At 48.1% G+C, this 18,090-nt stretch overlaps 1 protein-coding gene across 1 annotated transcript in view; it reads right to left on the bottom strand.

Annotated features, from left to right (window-relative positions):
• The window catches only part of dph1 (diphthamide biosynthesis 1), a 650,424-nt gene that overhangs the window by 7,352 nt on the left and 624,982 nt on the right, over positions 1-18,090 (bottom strand). The gene's annotated exons all lie outside the window — the stretch shown is intronic.

Here is an 18,090-nt window from a genome sequence, read left to right as displayed (position 1 = left end):
CCTCCCCTCTCGACTGCATCCAAGGACCCCAACAGTCTTTTCAGGTGAGGTAGAGGTTCACTTGCACCTCCTCCAACCTCATCTACTGTATCTGCTGTTCAGGGTGTGGACTCCTGCATATCGGCAAAACCAAGTGCAGGCTTGGTGATTATTTCGCTGAACACCTCTGCTCAGTCTGCCTGAACCTACCTGGCCTCCAGGTTGCTGGACACTTTAACGCCCCCTCCCATTCCTACACTGACCTTTCTGTCCTGAGCCTCCTCCATTGTCAGAGTGAGGCTCAGCACAAATTGGAAGAACAACACCTCATATTTTGCTTGGGAGGCTTGCACCGCAGCGGTCTGAACATTGATTGCTCTAACTTCAAGTAACCCTTGCTTTCCCTCTCTCTCCATCCCTCTCCCTTCCCAGTTCTCCAACCAGTCTTACTGTCTCTGACCATGTTATCTATACTTAGATGGCGGCGCGCACAGTTGCAGCGGCTCGAAGCTCACCCTTTCGGTGCTTTTTTTGTGTGTTTTTTTTTGTATGTATGTTTGACAATGTTACGTTTTGTCATGCGAATCTCACCTTCAGCCGACAGGATCTTCTGATTATCGGATTACAGTGTAAACAGGCAGTTAAGTGTGTTTTTCTGCATTCACGCAACATACCAGAGGAGATAGCCAGGACACCGGGCTCTCTGTGGATTGTTGTCGGCCCCAGCAAACGCCGGAGACGGAGGAGGCACAGGAAGCAAAAGCGTGGTCGCCGGACCGGACTACTCGCTAGGCTAAGGCAACAACCACATAAACCACCGCTACCCAGCATCATTCTCACCAACGCCAGATCTATCACCAACAAAATGGACGAACTAAGACTATAGGTCGCCGCAAATAAATTCATCGCGGACAGTTGCATTCTGCTAATAACAGAGACGTGGCTACACGCACTTGACGGAGCCATTGAGCTAGCAGGCCGCACAGCATTTCGCTGGGATAGAAACAAAGACTATGGTAAGAGCAAAGGAGGGGGGTTATGCATCTACGTTCACAACAACTGGTGCACAAATACCACAATCATAGACAGACACTGTTCTGCTGATTTGGAGTACCTGATAGTTAGATGCAGGCCTTTCTACCTTCCACGTGAGTTTACCATGGTCATAGTTACAGCTGTGTATATCCCACCGGATGCTAATGCTAGCATAGCCCTAGGCTACCTCCATAGCGCTATCAGCAAACAAGAGAACACCTACCCCAAAGCAGCCCATATCATAGCTGGTGATTTCAATCACGCAGACTTAAAATCAGTTCTCCCCAAGTTTGAACAACACATCAAATGTGCAACCAGGGGAGAAAATACATTAGACAAGGCCTACTCAAACATCAAGAAGGGGTTTAGAGCCACACCACTACCACACTTAGGCCAGTCGGATCACCTATCCATTCACTTAGCACCAGCATACACCCCCCTCAGGAGAAAAGCTCAACCCACCACCAGGACTGTTAAAACTTGGCCTGAAGGAGCTTCCTCACAGCTACAGGACTGCTTTGAAAGGACAAACTGGGACATTTTTGGAAATCAGGACTTGGAGGAGTACACATCCACGGTACTCTTTTACATCCAGAACTGTGTTGACAACGTCACCGTCGACAAACTCATCTGGGTGTACCCCAACCAGAAGTTGTGGATGACAAAAGAGGTCCAAACTCTCCTCAAGGACCACAACACCGCCTTCAGGTCTGGCGACAGAGCCCTGTACAGCGCTGCTAGAGCCAACCTGAAGAAAGGCATCAGGGATGCCAAAGCGGCCCACAAGAGGAAGATAGAGGACCATTTTAACAACAACAATCCACGGCGGGTGTGGCAGGGCATCCAGCACATCACCAACTACAAGCCCAGCAACAGCACGACGGCCGACGGCGATGCCTCATTGGCAGAGGAGCTGAACTGCTTCTTTGCTCGCTTTGAGGCAGAACCAGAAGAGTTCGTCACCATTCTCCCACCAGCCCCTAACAACAACAATTACACCCTCACTGTGCAGGAGCATGAAGTGAGGCGGGTGCTCAGGGCGGTGAACCCGAGGAAGGCTGCCGGCCCGGATGGCGTGACAGGAAGGGTTCTGAAGGAATGTGCAGACCAGCTCTCCGAGGTCTTCATGAAAATCTTCAACCTGTCCCTGTCCAAATCCATCATCCCACCGTGCCTGAACTCTGCCACAATCGTCCCACTACCAAAAAAGCCTGTTATCAGCGGCCTTAACGACTACCGACCGGTCGCTCTCACACCAGTCATCATGAAGTGTTTCGAGAGGCTGGTCCAGCAGCACATCAAAGCCAGCCTCCCGCCCACCTTCGATCCACACCAGTTTGCCTACAGAGCAAATAGGTCCATTGAGGATGCCATCACCACTGCTCTTCACACTGCACTGACCCACCTTGAACACCAGGGGACCTATGTGAGGATGCTTTTCATTGACTTTAGCTCCGCCTTCAATACCATCATCCCCAGCAGACTGGTCACCAAACTCATGGATTTAGGACTCTCCCAACCCATCTGCCTCTGGATCAAGGACTTTCTGTCTAACCGCCCCCAGACCGTCAGATTGGGCCATCACCTCTCCACCCCCATCACACTCAGCACCGGCTCCCCACAGGGCTGTGTGTTGAGCCCCCTCCTCTACGCCCTCTACACCCACGATTGTGCCCCCGCCCACTCCACCAACACCATCGTCAAGTTTGCGGACGACACGACTGTGGTTGGACGTATCTCAGGAGGAGATGAGACAGCCTACAGGGAGGAAGTCCAAAGGCTGGCAGCGTGGTGTTCAGACAACAACCTCATCCTAAACACCACAAAAACAAAGGAAATTATCATAGACTTCCGTAAGAACAGTGCAGCCCCCAAACCCTTATTCATCAATGGGGACTGTGTGGAAAGGGTCTCAGACTTCAGATTCCTGGGCACACAAATTACGGAGGATCTCTCCTGGACTACAAACACCACCACAGTAGTCAAGAAGGCCCAGCAGCGACTCTACTTTCTGAGGATCCTCAGGATAAACAACCTGGAGGAGAAGCTGCTGGCTGCCCACTGCCCTCCCTGAAGGACATCTTCAGCTCTCGCTGCCTTGGCAGGGCAGTCAACATCCTGAAGGACCCTTCCCACCCTGGACACAACCTGTTCCACCTGCTGCCCTCTGGCAGACGGTACAGGTCTTTCAAAACTCGCACAAACAGACTCAGAGACAGACAGCTTCTACCCCATAGCCATACGTGAACTTAACAATGCAAAATAAGAAATAACACTCACATTCAACTGAATGGTTCTACCTCAGCTGCTATTGTTATTTATCTGTAATTTTTTTTAATATGTATACATTTTTACCTTTTCTTATATATTTAAAATTGCTCTTGTGAATCGCACCGTGGGATTGACTTTTAAATTTCGTTGTGCCATGTGCAATGACAATAAAGAGATTCATTCATTCATTCATTTTGCTTGGGAGGCTTGCACCGCAGCGGTCTGAACATTGACTTCTCTATCTTCAAGTAACCCTTGCTTTACCTCTCTCTCCATCCCTCTCCCTTCCCAGTTCTCCAACCAGTCTTACTGGCTCTGACCATGTTATCTATGCTTTCTTGTTACCTTCTCCCAGCTAACAATGATCTATTTTACATTTTCCTTGTTCTCTATTCCCTTTGCCCTGTTTTCGCACCTTCACACTTCCTTATCTATCTCCCTCCCTCCTGACATCAGTCTGAAGAAGGGTCTTGTTCCTTCTCTCCAGAGATGCTGCCTGTCCCTCTGAGTTACTCCAGCATTTTGGTCTAAACCAGCATCTGCAGTTCCTTTGTACACAATTGGACAATCTAAGCTAGTCTTATGATATGTTGTAACTTTAGGAATCCTCACCAGTTTTCCCTCCCCCTTTAAACTGCCCCATCTAAGATGGCTAGATCAATCTTTTAATCACCTGCCCTCAGTGCATTTGTGTCATATCTTGAAGTACAAAACTTCATCTTCCTGCATCATGCATTCAGAATGGTGTGAGTTATGACATGGAATTAGTCAAAACAAAGGGATTTTGCCAAGGGACTGGCGGCATTTTTTTCATGGACTATTTTCACCAAAAGAGTTGCAGGTTTTTCATATTGTTTGGAGTTTGTGCAATTTTCTATGTGTGAAATAGCCTGTAGAATTGCCTACCCAACTGTGGCTGCATCACTTCTATGTTGAGTCATTGTTACTGGATCCCTTTGGGTGAATGAAAAAGAGGGACATTTCACTTTTGCCTTTACGACAAGGCACTTTTGAGGTGTAAGTGTTATAATGCAGGAAATACATCAGCCAAGTTACACACTGCAAGCTCCTGCAAATAATGATGAAAGAATCTTTTTTCAGTAGCGTTCGATGAAGGATAAATATAAACCACAATGTAGAAACAAAGAACTGCAGATGCTGGTTTATAAGAAGTCTCAACAACACGTAGTCTTAACTGTAGTTTTATTCTGTTCACATCATTACTATTCTAGCTGTACGTGGTCTGTCACCGTAGCTAGAGAGAGAGACACCAGGGAGGGAGCATGCAATTATACACCTAATAAGGGGAGTGGTTAAGGGTGGTGAGGTCACTATGTTAAAGGCACATGCACTAGCCATCTACATCCTTCCTCTTGGAACAAAGCAATATAACAGTGACTGGGCGACCACGTCTCATGCGCTACAAGCAGGCATACAATGATTACAGAGTTAAACAAAATCCCCATATCGGACAGGCGGCTTGACCAGCCTGCCAGACCGGGTGCGATGCTCGCCACCTCCTCCCCCTGCAGGAACAAGAGCGGCCGGGGCCGGGGCAGGCGAGCGAACTGGGGAAACAGGGGGAGAAGCGGCAGGCGAAGATACTGGAGCGGGCAAGGACACAGCCGCCGGCGGGGTGGAGGGAGAACGAGGGCTGGGAAGCGGAGACGGTGGCGTAATCAACGGAGGAGGGAGGGATCGAGGCAACCGCGGAACGGCAGGAGCTGAATCGGAAAGTGGAGGGGAGAAGGGAGCGGCAGGCGGAGGTGGGGGCTCGTTAACGAGCAGCAGATGCTGGCGGGAGCGGCGGTAGATGACGCCGTCGTGGTCAACCAAGTAAGACCGTGGTGAGCCGGCATCGCCGACCACCGTGGCGAGTTTGGAGTGGCCAGAGGCAGTCTGCATCCGGACGATCTGGCCGGAAACAGACGTGGCAGGGGGCGGCAGGACTGGTCGTGGGAGCGCTTCTGCAAGTCGTGCTTAGCGGCAATACGCTCCTGGACAGTAGCAGGCGGGAGAACAGAGGGGGCGAGGGCTTGTTGGGCAACAGGGAGGGGTGGGCGAGTTCTGCGAGCCAGCAGGCGCTGCGCCGGTGAGCCCAGGGCAGGGTCGCGGGAGATGTTGCGGAGATTGAGGAGGGCCAGGTGGAAGTCCGACTTGGACAGCCGACAGTGCTCCAGCAAACCCTTAGCACTGCGGACGGCACGTTCCGCCAAGCCGTTGCTTTGCGGGTACTCAGGGCTGCTGGTAAAATGTTTAAAGTTCCACTGAGAAGCGAAACGCTGGAACTCGGCACTGGTGAACTGGCTGCCGTTGTCAGATTGGAGGCGAGCAGGGGAGCCAAAAGTGGCAAAGTGGCGACGCAGCCTCCCGATGACAGCCGAGGAGGAGAGAGAGTGGAGTTGGTCGACCTCAAACCAGTTAGAATAGGAGTCGACGAGGACCAGGAAGTGCTTCCCACGCCACTCGAAAATGTCAGTAGCGACCGCCGTCCAGGGGAGATCAGGGGCAGGTTGTTGCAGCAGCGGCTGACGTTGTTGATGAGGAGCCAGGCTGTTGCACGAAGGGCAAGCAGAGACCCACTCCTTAGGGTTGAGTTTCAGATTGATGTCCCGGGCCCGATCCAGGACTTTGCGGAGGTTCAGGTCCGACTAGTTAATACAAATGCGAATCTCAGATTTGTCCTTCTTGGCCGCCACCACCATGGTGGAGACCCACCGGGTGGGCTCGCTCACCTCTTTCAGGATGCCCATGGAGACCATGTTCAGTAACGCAGACTTCACCTTGTCCTTCATGGCGAAGGAGACGCGGTGTGGCGGGCGGATCACAGGCTCTATGCTGGAGTCGACAGCAATCTTGTAGCAGCTGGGCAGCTTGCCCAGCCTGTCATCGAAGCGGTCAGGGTACTCACGTAGGGGGTCCATGAGGGTCTGCACCTGATGGATGTCACGGTGAAAGGAGACCAAACCGAGGTCCTGGCACGCTCGGGCGCCCAGCAGGGTCACGTTGTCGGAGTCTAGCAGGTAGAAAGTGAGGGGCCGAGAGGCCTCCAGGACCTTGCAGTGCAGGGTTGTCTTTCCCACGGGAACGAGTACGGCTCCCCCATATGCATGCAGGCGGGAGTGGGCAGCAGACACTTTCTCACCAGACCTTATCTGACGAAACAGGCTTGTTGACATAACATTCGTAAAAGCGCCTGTATCTATCTTCGCTGAGAAGGTCGTACCATTGACGGTCACACGGACTGAGGGGTTTGCAACCAAAGCATGAGAGTCCAGAAGCGAAAACACGCTGGCCTCCCCTTCGGAGGAACTGATATCAGAGAGGGTGAGATCATCAGGCAGGTGCTCGGAGCCAGGCACGCTATCAGCTTGAGCAAGGTTGACTGGCACTCTCCGAAAAGGGGGGGCTGGATTCCCGCGGGCTCGGCAGGCTGCAGAAAAATGGTTCAGCTTTCTGCAGAAATTGCAGGTTTTCCCCAGGGCAGGGCACACATTGAACTGATGGGTGGCAAAGTTGCAGTTGGGGCAGCGGCGAGCGACGCCGGACTTGGGTGGGGGTGGACCCTGTTGCCGCCGCGGGGCAACGTCCCGCCGCCGGCCGGCGGCAGAGGCAAAGTTGACAGAATGGTCCTCGGGTGGCACGGTAGAGGCGACAGCCTCAGCCATGCGGGAGGCGTGCAGAGCCTCCTCCAGAGAAAGTTCAGGCTTCCTGAGAAGTTCTGCTCTCATTTTAGCATCGCGGAGGCCGTATACGAGGATATCACGAGTCACCTGTTCGGGGGTCAGGGCATCCAGGCGGCAGCGCCGAGCCAGGTGCCTCAAAGCGGCGATGTAGTTATTGACAGACTCGTCCGGGTTTTGCCGACGGCTAAACATTTTGAAACGCTCCAAAATACAGTTGGTGGGAACGTCACACAAGGCAGTGAACTTAGCAATGAGACATACCGGGTCGCGGGCGTCTTCACCAGCAGCATACACAAACGACTTGGACCGTTCCAGGGCGTCGGGACCGGCCAAGTTGAGGAGCAGGGATGCTCGCGTCTCAGCAGTGGCAGCAGGGTGGGCGATGGTAACATAATGCTGAAAATCACGTCGGAAGACATCCCAGCGATGGGCAATGTCCTCGTCAAATACAAGCGCGTCGGGCTTGCGGCACGAGTTTGGCCATGGCACGAGTGAAGGAATCAGGGTAAGGGTACTGGGGCAGAAAATAAAAGAAAACCGGCAAACAGGAGGCGCGGAGTCACAGCTGTGACACCATGTAAAGAAGTCTCAACAACACATAGTCTTAACTGTAGTTTTATTCTGTTCACATCATTACTATTCTAGCTGTACGTGGTCTGTCACCGTAGCTAGAGAGAGAGACACCAGGGAGGGAGCATGCAATTATACACCTAATAAGGGGAGTGGTTAAGGGTGGTGAGGTCACTATGTTAAAGGCACATGCACTAGCCATCTACAAGTTTGTGCAATTTTCTATGTGTGAAATGGCCTGTAGAATTGCCTACCCAACTGTGGCTGCATCACTTCTATGTTGAGTCATTGTTACTGGATCCCTTTGGGTGAATGAAAAAGAGGGACATTTCACTTTTGCCTTTACGACAAGGCACTTTTGAGGTGTAACTGTTATAATGCAGGAAATACATCAGCCAAGTTACACACTGCAAGCTCCTGCAAATAATGATGAAAGAATCTTTTTTCAGTAGTGTTCGATGAAGGATAAATATAAACCACAATGTAGAAACAAAGAACTGCAGATGCTGGTTTATACCAGATAGGCACAAAGTGCAGGGAAAACTAACCGGTCAAGCACTATCTTTGGAAAAAAAGGGTGACATTTCGGTTCGGGACCCTTCCCTGAAACATCACCCATCCTTTTTCTCCATAGATGCTGCCACACCCACTGAGTTACTCTTGCACTTTATGTCTATCTATGAACCACAATGTCAGTTCTTTAAAAAAACACCACAGCATATCTTTTAACATCCATTTGAGGGCGCCTTAGTTTAACATCTAATGCAAAAGATGGCATCTCTAAGCAGGCAACATCCCCTCAGGAACTGCAATCTTGTATCAGCCGGGATTCTCATGCTCAAGGCTCTGGAAGGGTTTTGAACCAACAACTCTCCAAGGCATTCGGAAAATAAAAGACTCTCCACTATCAAATGGACATTTCTTGGATTTCAATTGGACTGCCTACTGGCCCCAACTTTCAGAATTGTTATTAAAATCATTGCTTATTCATATTATTTAGCACTTCTAGGAAGCAATCAAGGAAGATAAAATAACCCACATTTTGAATGTGCCAATCATTTCTCGCAGAGGTTGCCAGCAGCAGTGTCCAGAAGATTTATTATGAACTGCCAGAGAGGGCAGTCCTATTGGAAGGCAGCAAGCATTAAAGACCATGACCTTCAGCAGCAAAAGAACAGGGAATCCAGTGAGTCAGAAACCAAAAACAAACTGATTCAAACACAAGACTGATTCACCTGAAAGGATTTTGGTTCTTGACTGCTGATGGGAACAAAAATCAATAGCCAGTCTGTGTCATAAATAATCAGATTAGAGGATGGAAAAAAAATGCCTGGAAGAACTTATCATTCCAGGAGAGTGTGCACATGTCATCCTCTGCTGAGTCCAAGAGAAAGCAAACAGAGGTTTTATCTGCAGCACTCCTGCAACCTGGTTTATTGTGGACAATCAAATTTAATAACACAGGTGAAGCATAGATAGGGTAGACAGTCACAACTTTTTCCCAGGGTGGAAATGTCAAAGACTGGAGGGGATAGCCTTAAGGTGAGAGGCACAACGTTTAAAAGAGATGTTTTATTACACAGAGGATGGTAGGTTCTTGGAAAGTGCCGGCAGGGGTGGTGATGGTGATGATAGACAGTCTTTTATCTCGGAGTAGGGGAAGCAAGAATTAGAGGGCATAGGTTTAAGGTGAAATGGGAAAGATTTAATAGGAACCTGAATGGCCATTTATTTCACATAGAAGGTGGAAGTATATGGAAAGAGCTATCAAAGGAGGTGGTTGAGGAGGGGCATTTACAACATTGAAAATACATTTGGTCAAGTACTTGGATTGTAAAGTTTTAGAGGGATATGGGTCAAATGCAGGCAAATGGGACTAGTTTGGATGGGCACTTGGTCAGCATAGACAAGGTGGCTGAATGGCCTGTTTTCACGCTGTCTGACTCTATGGAATACTGTATGCAGGTGCCTGCTGTGTGCAAACTGACTGCGTTCACACATACACGAGCAATTCTGCTTCAGTAAGAACATAACGGGTTCTGGAGTGCCGGTCATGAAAGATGCTACGGAAATGCATCTTACGAGACTGGTTACCGAGACTGCAACCAGACAGAAATATGTCACAGAATGCCCACACAACCTATTAATGTAAATTGCATCACTTCATTACCCTGAGTAATTATTGCTTCATATCGGAGGGCCACTTTCAGTGCCTTAAGTCAACGGGCCACATCTTTCCCCAGCTGCATCCTGCCCCACACACCCTACCTGGTGATTATTAAGCCTGTGATACTTCTCCTCTAGCTCTAGCGAATGATTTCCAAAGAGTTGCCACGCCTTGATTTTGCATAAGGTCAATCATTAGGAAAGTCAATCATTCTTTTCTTAATCCGTGTAATTAAAGGCAGAGGTCCACGCATTGATCTCTGTGAGAGTCCGTTAATCAAAGCTGCCCACTCAAGCACTTCCCTTTAATGGCTACCTCCTGCTTCTTGTCAAACCATCGTTTTGTTCCAATTCGCAATTACACATTTGATTCCATTAGGGTTTCCATTTATTTTGCTAAATCTCGTGGAAGAGAATTAGTGAGATGCTCTCTGAAGGTCGCAGTTAATTCCCCTCATTCCGACCGAGATTTGATTTTTTCTTTCAGACGGTGGTCAAAACGGAACGTTTTTGAAAGTGGGGCTGAGCGATCACTGATCACTGATCATTGGCCTTGGGAGTCCCCGGCGAGGGAGTGGAGCGACCTCACCTCCTTTCTAAAATAATTCTGAGGCTATGACCTCTGGTCCTAGATTCTCCCCCCCCCCCCCCCCCCCCCCTCTCTCCCTCTGTTCCACGGCCCATGGACCACAGATGAAGTTACAAATTAGCGCAAGATTTAAAGAAAAGCAGGTTTATTTATCAGCGTGGTTGATGGGAATTTTCTTGGGCTCTGGGATAATACACAATAGATAGACACAAAATGCTGGAGTAACTTGGCAGGTCAGGCAGCATCTCTGGAGAGAAGGAATCGGTGACGTTTCGGGTCGAGACCCTTCTTCAACCCGAAATGTCACCCATTCCTTCTCTCCAGAAATGCTGCTTGTCCCGCTGAGTTACTCCAACATTTTGTGTCTATCTTCGGTTTAAACCAGCATCTGCAGTTCCTTCCTGCACGAGAGATCAATGGAGATCTCAATGCTGTGGTTTGTCCAGACATTCTGCAGATTTCCACGCTCCAGCTCCTGTGTCGCACAGTCTTGTGTCATATTCCAGAGGTTGTTCTCAACTTCTGGTGCCAGACCATACTTCCCACTCGTTCTATTTTGTCACCATCAACCTCCTATGCCACTTACAGGAAAATATGCGGCATGTTATCATTTTGTGATCACGATAGCAGAGTTATTGTTTCACAAGTTCACGTTACAGCAGTCTAATTAGGCCATTCGGCCCATTGAGTCTACTCGGTCATTCTATCATTGCCGATCCCTGCCTCCTAATCCCATTTTCCTGCCTTCCCCCCATAACCCTTGACACCCATTCTAATCAAGAATTTGTCTATCTCTGCCTTAAAATTATCCATTGACGGCCTCCACAGACCTCTGTGGCAATGAGTTCCACAGATTAACTACCCTCTGACTAAAGACATTCCTCATCACCTCCTTTCTAAAAGAACTCCTTACCTCCTTTCTAAAACAATTCTGAGGCTATGACCTCTGGTCCTAGATTCTCCCACAGTGGAACCATCCTTTCCACGTGAACTCTATCTATGCCTTTCATTATTATGTAATTTTCAATGAGGTCCCCCATCAACCTTCTAAACTCCAGCGAGTAGAGGCCCAGTGCTGTCAAGCACTCATCATATGCTAACCCACTTATTCTTGTAAACCCGCTCTGGACCCTCTGCAGAGCCAGCACATCCTTCCTCAGATACGGGGCCCAAATTTGCTCACAGTACTCCAAATGCAGCCTGACCAGCGCCTTATAGAGCCTCCTTAGCTTCTAAATTGGCATGAGAGAGGCGGTAAGAAGCATACACAAGTAATCAGTTAAGATATTAATTAGGTAGACAGCAGTAGCTTATTACTTAACCTGATTGGGCAGCTTTCAACTCTTTTGGTTTTGGGGAGTGGACATTTACTATTAATTTCACCACATTTGAAATTACAAAAAATAAAATGATCGCAGTATGTGTTGGCCTGAGCATTAAAAACCTGCTTTGCTTACACGGTGTGGTCTCCCTGACTTTTTAAAACATAACATTCTCAGCTTCATGTCAAAAGAACCGCAGAAGATTTGTCAGGAATATGATACATCTATTTTGCCCATCATGGCTGTTCCAACTATACTTCAGAAGACGTCATGCATAGAAATAAAAAATTGAAAGTACCGAAGTCAGTTATTTGACGGAGACCAGAGAGTATTTTTTATACCTGTTTTCCTTAACAATAATATTTTAAAGACAAACCAATGACTTGAACAGTAATAAAATGGAATTAGAACATATTACATTATTATAAGAAGCATTGGTGCCTCAAAAGGTATCATTACTGAACAGCAGACAAATGTACAGAGCATTCATGCAGCATTCTGACCAATGCATCCTCTGACTTACTAATAACGCCTCAGCAAATCTGAATATGTGTGTTGCTATGGTTGTAGTTACTGTAAATCATTTACATCACCAATGATGTACTGTTTAGTATCATGTGTGACCAGGTCTCATTTCCTTCTGCCAAAGCTTGCAGTAGTGAAGAATGAACCTGGTAAGAAAAGATAGCCATGGTTTCTTAACTCATCTCCCATTTACCCCCTCTCCCTGACCTAACGTCCTACCCTCTCACCCTACCTCCTTTCTCACTCTACCTCCCTTCCCACCCACCCTCGCTCCTCTGTCTTCCTACCTCCCCTCTCACCCACTCTCTGTCTCCCCTCATCCACTCTCTCCTGTCTCCTCACCCACTCTCTTTCCCGTGTCCCGACCCCCCCGCCCACTCCCGTGTCTTCCTACCTCCCCTCTCACCCTGGCATTCCTGCCTCCCCTCCCATCCACTTTGAACCTTTGCACCTTCAGCACCACTGGGTCGACCTACTTACCTTCCTTCCTCAGTCTTTGTCCATTTCCCACTGGGTATCACCTGCCACCCATCCCACCCCTCACTGGCTTTCAATCCCTCACCATCTCTGAACCTCAGCTTTAGGAGGTGCTGCTGCCCATTTCCCATTTAGCTCCCCCTCACACTCAACTGGTTCCCGTTTGCCTCCTTTCACATCTCCATTTCCAAATGTTCATCTCTGTGCTTCCACCCCTCCCTATCCACACAACCCTTTGCCACATTCATTAGGTACAGTCCCAAAACCCTGATCTTATCCTGACCCTGGCCGCCTGTTTATCCTCTCCATCATTCCTCAGACCTCTGGCGATGGTGCCAAGAACGCCACCATGAACCTGCTCCTCAAACCTCTCCTTTCCACATTCAATGCCTGTTTTTAGATGCTCCTTAATACCCAGTTCTTTGATCAAGCCTCTAATGACCCCAACTGATCAATCCTACTGCAGCTAAACGCCCATCTCTGAAGCACCATGGGACAGTGTTTTCCATATCTATCTATTATAATATAAAACTCTGATCTTGGATGTGGATGTATTTATTTGTGTGTGTGTTTTCATATGTGATTCACATCTCCTCGAAAATCCGACGCGGTAACAGTGAAATTTTTACATATTCCGGTAGAGATTTACCTCATGATGTAAAAAATCCCCTCATCTGAAAATTTGTCTCCCCCCCTCCACTCTAACCTCCCTCTCTCCTCCTCTCCTCTGCCCCCCCCCACCCCTCTCCACACCCCCTCCCCCTCACCCCTCCATTTCCCCCCTCTCCTCTCTACCCCCTCCTCTCTCCCTATTCTCTCTCCCCCCTCCCTCCCCCTCTATTTCTCTCCCCTGTCCTCCCCCTCTCCTCTGCCCCCCTCTCCCCCACTACCCCCCATCCCCCCCCCACCCTTTCCCCCCTCCCCTCCCCTCCCCTCTCTCTCCCGATCTCTACTCTCTCCCTCTCTCTCCCCCCTCTATTTTTCTCCCTTCCCCTTCACCCCCCCCCCCCATGCCGCCTTTTCCCACTTCCCCCCCCTCCTCTACCCCCTCCCTCCAGACCCTACCTTTTCTCCCCCCACTCCTCCTCTCTACCCTTCTCTAACCTCTACTCTCTCTCCTCCTCCCCCCCTCCCCCCCCCCCCCCCCCCCCCCTCCCCTACCTACCCCCCCTTCCTCCCCCCCTCCCCTCTACCCCCCTATGCATCAGTGGATAGGGCACGGATGGGGTAAAAGGAGCCAATGAATAATATTAATATAATATCAAGAGAGGTGGTTAGTGTGTGTGTGTGCGAAGCCGCAGACCCCCCCCCCCCCCCCCCCGCATTGAGGGGACGGTCCCCCTTGGTCTAGTATAAATATAATTTCTCCTCAGTGTTGATAAACAACCTTTGGTTTAAACAGATTCTATGGGAAGTGTGTGTGAATGTGACTCACTGCGACTGTTGCTATGTGCGAACGGCTGATGCATTTGCTTTAATTATCCTGTGGTGGCATCTTCACTTACAGAATTAGGCTGTGTATTGGAGCTAAGCATCTGTAGAATATTGCCTTTGTGGTTTAAAAATAAAAATGATGCAAGTGCAGGAGGCTTGGGAGCCATGGCTGGGGACTTGGCTGCATCATTCAGAACATATTTGCTTCCTTCTTTGTGACATTTTCCATTCTCAATGTTCAGCAATGGGCAGCTATGTAAGGGCGGTGCAGCGGGTAGAGCTGCTGCCTCACAATGCCAGAAACCTGGGTTCGATCCTGACCTCAAGTGCTGAATGTGTGGAGTTTGCACGTTCTCCCTGTGACTGCGTGGGTTTCCTCCTAGTGCTTTGGTTTTCTCCCACATCTGTCAGACAAGTGGATTTGTAGGCTAATTGGCCTCTGGAAATTGCCCTGGTGTAGGGAATGGATTAGAAAGTGGGATAACATAGAACTAGCGTGAAAAGATGATTGATGGTTGGCATGGACTCGGTGGGCCGAAGGACTTGTTTCATTGCAGTATCTCTAACCTAAACGGCGATGAGTCTTTTTGTTGAGTGTTGGCCATTTTAATCTCCTCAACAAACTTTCCCAGTCCTTTATTAATTCACTTTCTACAACAAGAAATGCAAACATACAAGCCTCTGGGTCATGCCTACAGTAATCTGCAGGATCCGATCTATATTCAATAGTGCTGGCAGGCATGCTTCAGAGAGTTGTGCTCAGAGACAGTGAGGCAAGTGTTAAATTGGATTCTTAGACTCGTCCGTGAGAAGCCCAATAGATTTTTCTTGTACCATGGCTGTGTTTGAAGTGGTAACATGCTTTCAAGCAAGAGTCTTTAATATTTTACAAGATAATAGATAATGAATTTCATATCCACTCCCAGTTGTCAATCTTCCCTCTTTGAAAGCACTTGCTCAGGCTGAAGTAAACTCCCATCAATGTTGCAGGCAACAGTAAGGGCAGGCATTCAGTTCAGAGCTTTTTGAGTAATTCCTCATGTACTTTGGTGGGTCAAGCTGATGCTTCTCAGCCCTGGAGAACGGGTTCGATCCTGATCTTGGGGGTTGTCTGTGTGGAGTTTGCATTTACTCCCTTCCTCCCAAAGACGTGTGGGTTTGTAGGTTAACCAGACAGTATTTAAAACAAAAATTGCCCCTAATATAAGTTCATAAGCGATAGGAGAAGAATTAAGCCATTCGGCCCATCAAGCCTACTCCACTGATCTGTCTCTCCCTCTTAACCCCATTCTCCTGCCTAACCCCCGACAGTCGTACTAATCAAGAATCTATCTATCCCTGTCTTAAAAATATCCATTGACTTGGCCTCCACAGCCTTCAGTGGCAAAGAATCCCACAGATTCACCACCCTCTGACAAATCTAAAAGACTCTAAAATAAATTCCTCTTCTCCTTCCTAAAGGAACGTTCTTTAATTCTGATTGTAATAGGCAGGGAGTGGATTAGAAATTGGAATAACAAGGAACTGGAGGTAATGGTGATCGATAGTCATTGTCGACTTGGTGGATGGAGGACGTTTTCATGCTGTATTTCAAAATGTTTGGTTTGCCTCCAGTTACTGGAGCTCCAAAATGGTCTTCCCATTAAGATTCCCAGTCTTTGTCCATTTGGCCCGGGATCAATTCTTGGACTGGGAATATTCAGTGTTTCTTCTGTGGCAAAGACCTGTTCTAATCCCTATCCAAACTCCTGAGCATCAAATCCAGGCTGATTTTCCAAGTGACTTTCTAACAAAGTGCTGCACTGCTGCAGACATTAGATGATGTTAAACGAGGCATCATTTCTGGTGGGGTGTTATTTCAAACATGTGTGGGTGAACTCTACCCATTGATGTTACGGTCATTTCCCTCTTTGCTCTTTGTGCGAACCTGCTTTGCACAAGTGGACTGCTGAGCTTCTTAAATTGCAATGAGCATTTTGTGGCTGTACAGCATTTGAGATGTCAGTACATGTGCTATTGGAAATGCCCGCTTGTTCTTTCCTTCCCGAGAGTTGGTAGGGATTTTAATGTTTATTTAATTCAAGGGGTGTCCTTGCTGCTGCCAATATGAACATTTATTCTATAGAGTAGAAACAAAGAACTGCAGATGCTGGTTAATACGCAAAAGGACACAAAAGACTCACCAGGTCTGGCAGCATCTCTGGAGAACATGGATAGGTGACGTTTTGGGTCGAGACCCTTCTTCAGATTGATTGTGGGGGGCGGGAGTAAGCTGGAAAAGTGAAGAGGCAGGACAAAGCGGCTGGAAAAGCCATTTATTCTAATTGTCTCTGAGCTGAGGACACAGTTAAGAGACCGACACATTGACTGGTTGGGAGTTACATGTCGGTTAGTCCAGATATGGGTGGAGTATTCCCTTCCCAGCAGGGATTCTGCAACAATCAGGTAGTCATCCAAAGGTGTGAAACATAGAAAATAGGTGAAGGAGTAGGCCATTTGGCCCTTCAAGCCAGCACCGCCATTCAATATGATCATGGCTGATCATCCAAAATCAGTACTCCGTTCCTGCTTTCTCCCCATATCCCTTGATTCCGTTAGCCCTAAGAGCCATATTTAACTCTCTCTTGAATACATGAAAGTAGCAGTGAGGATATCAGGTCTAATAAGTGCGACTGTACCACTGAGAGTGACCACACATCTGAGCTGCCCTACCATTGACTAGCTCTCTAACTCTGGATTTATGTGCTTGAATAACAATTCCTCAGCTGCCACTGCACAATTTGGAACAAGACCTCTGAATGCCCGTCTGCCAGGATTAGAGGGTACTTCTTATAAGAAAAGGTTCAACAAACTTGGATTGTTTTCTCTGGAACATCAGAGGTTGAGAAAATATCAGATAGAAGTACATAAAATTATGAGAGATGTGGATAGGATAGGCAGTCATGATCATTTTCCCAGTGTGGAAATGTCAAAGACTAGAGGGTATAACTTTAATGAGAAGAGAGTAAAGTTTAAAGGAGATGTGTGGGGCAAGTTTTTTTACACAGAATGTTGGGTGCCTGGAAAGCGCTGCTGGGAGTGGTGGTGAAGGCAGATACATTAGTGGCATTTAAGGGACTTTAAGCACATAGATATGCTGGGAATGGAGGGATATGGATCACATGTAGTCGGATGAGATTGGCTTTTCTTGGCATGTTGGGCATGGACGTTGTGGGCTGAAGGACCTGTTCCTATGCTATACCTTACTATGTTCTATCACTGTGAAAGGTCAGAAACATGTCTTTACCTCGGCCCACCTAGGTCAGAAGGTCAAAGATCAATAATTGAAAAACTATAATTAACTTGCCCGAAATCGGACTCAACAAAAGGCTGAAAGATTGTCCCTGGATCTGACATCTCGGTAGCAATGGATGCCACAGTTACTCACTGAACAGGGGAACTATATTTAAATGTAATTTTGTTGATTTAATTTTGGTCTCTGTGTTTGCAGCTGTGGAAGTCTTCCTATTAATTAGAATATATTTCCACTTCCCTGGCTGTTAAACCTAACAAGGTGATGAATACATTCTGTTACTGTCAGCGTAGCGCCTGGCTCACGAAGAAGAGAATCTGGGGAGTTTTCCCCTGAAGTCCCGAGGTCAATGCGTATTCCCAGATCACCAGTGGACTCTTTGGTCATTATCCCACTGCTGTTTCTGGGATCTTGCTGTGTATTGACAGGTCTCCGTGTTTCCTTGGTAACCACACTTCAAAATAACTTCCTTGGCAATAAAATGCTTTGGAACGTCCTGTAGTTGGGAAAAGGTGCCGTGTACATAATAAGTCCTTGCTTTATTTCTCATTACTGGTAACCATGAGCAACGAGGTACCACCTCACTTCAGTTATTTCCGGAACTGACTACTTTAACATATAATCACATTTACGATGCCAATAAACCACAGAGATAGATACTTAGACAAGCGCTGTGACAGCTAATGAAAATAAACTCTTCCTGGGACAGCCTGCGGCAGTGAGAACATCAGAAAATCAATTTGA

Source organism: Leucoraja erinacea, chromosome 28 (assembly GCF_028641065.1).
Source record: "Leucoraja erinacea ecotype New England chromosome 28, Leri_hhj_1, whole genome shotgun sequence".
In the NCBI taxonomy this organism is placed as follows: Eukaryota; Metazoa; Chordata; class Chondrichthyes; order Rajiformes; family Rajidae; genus Leucoraja; species Leucoraja erinaceus.
Note: the sequence above shows the minus strand (reverse complement) of the source record. Positions and strands in the feature narration are given on the sequence as shown.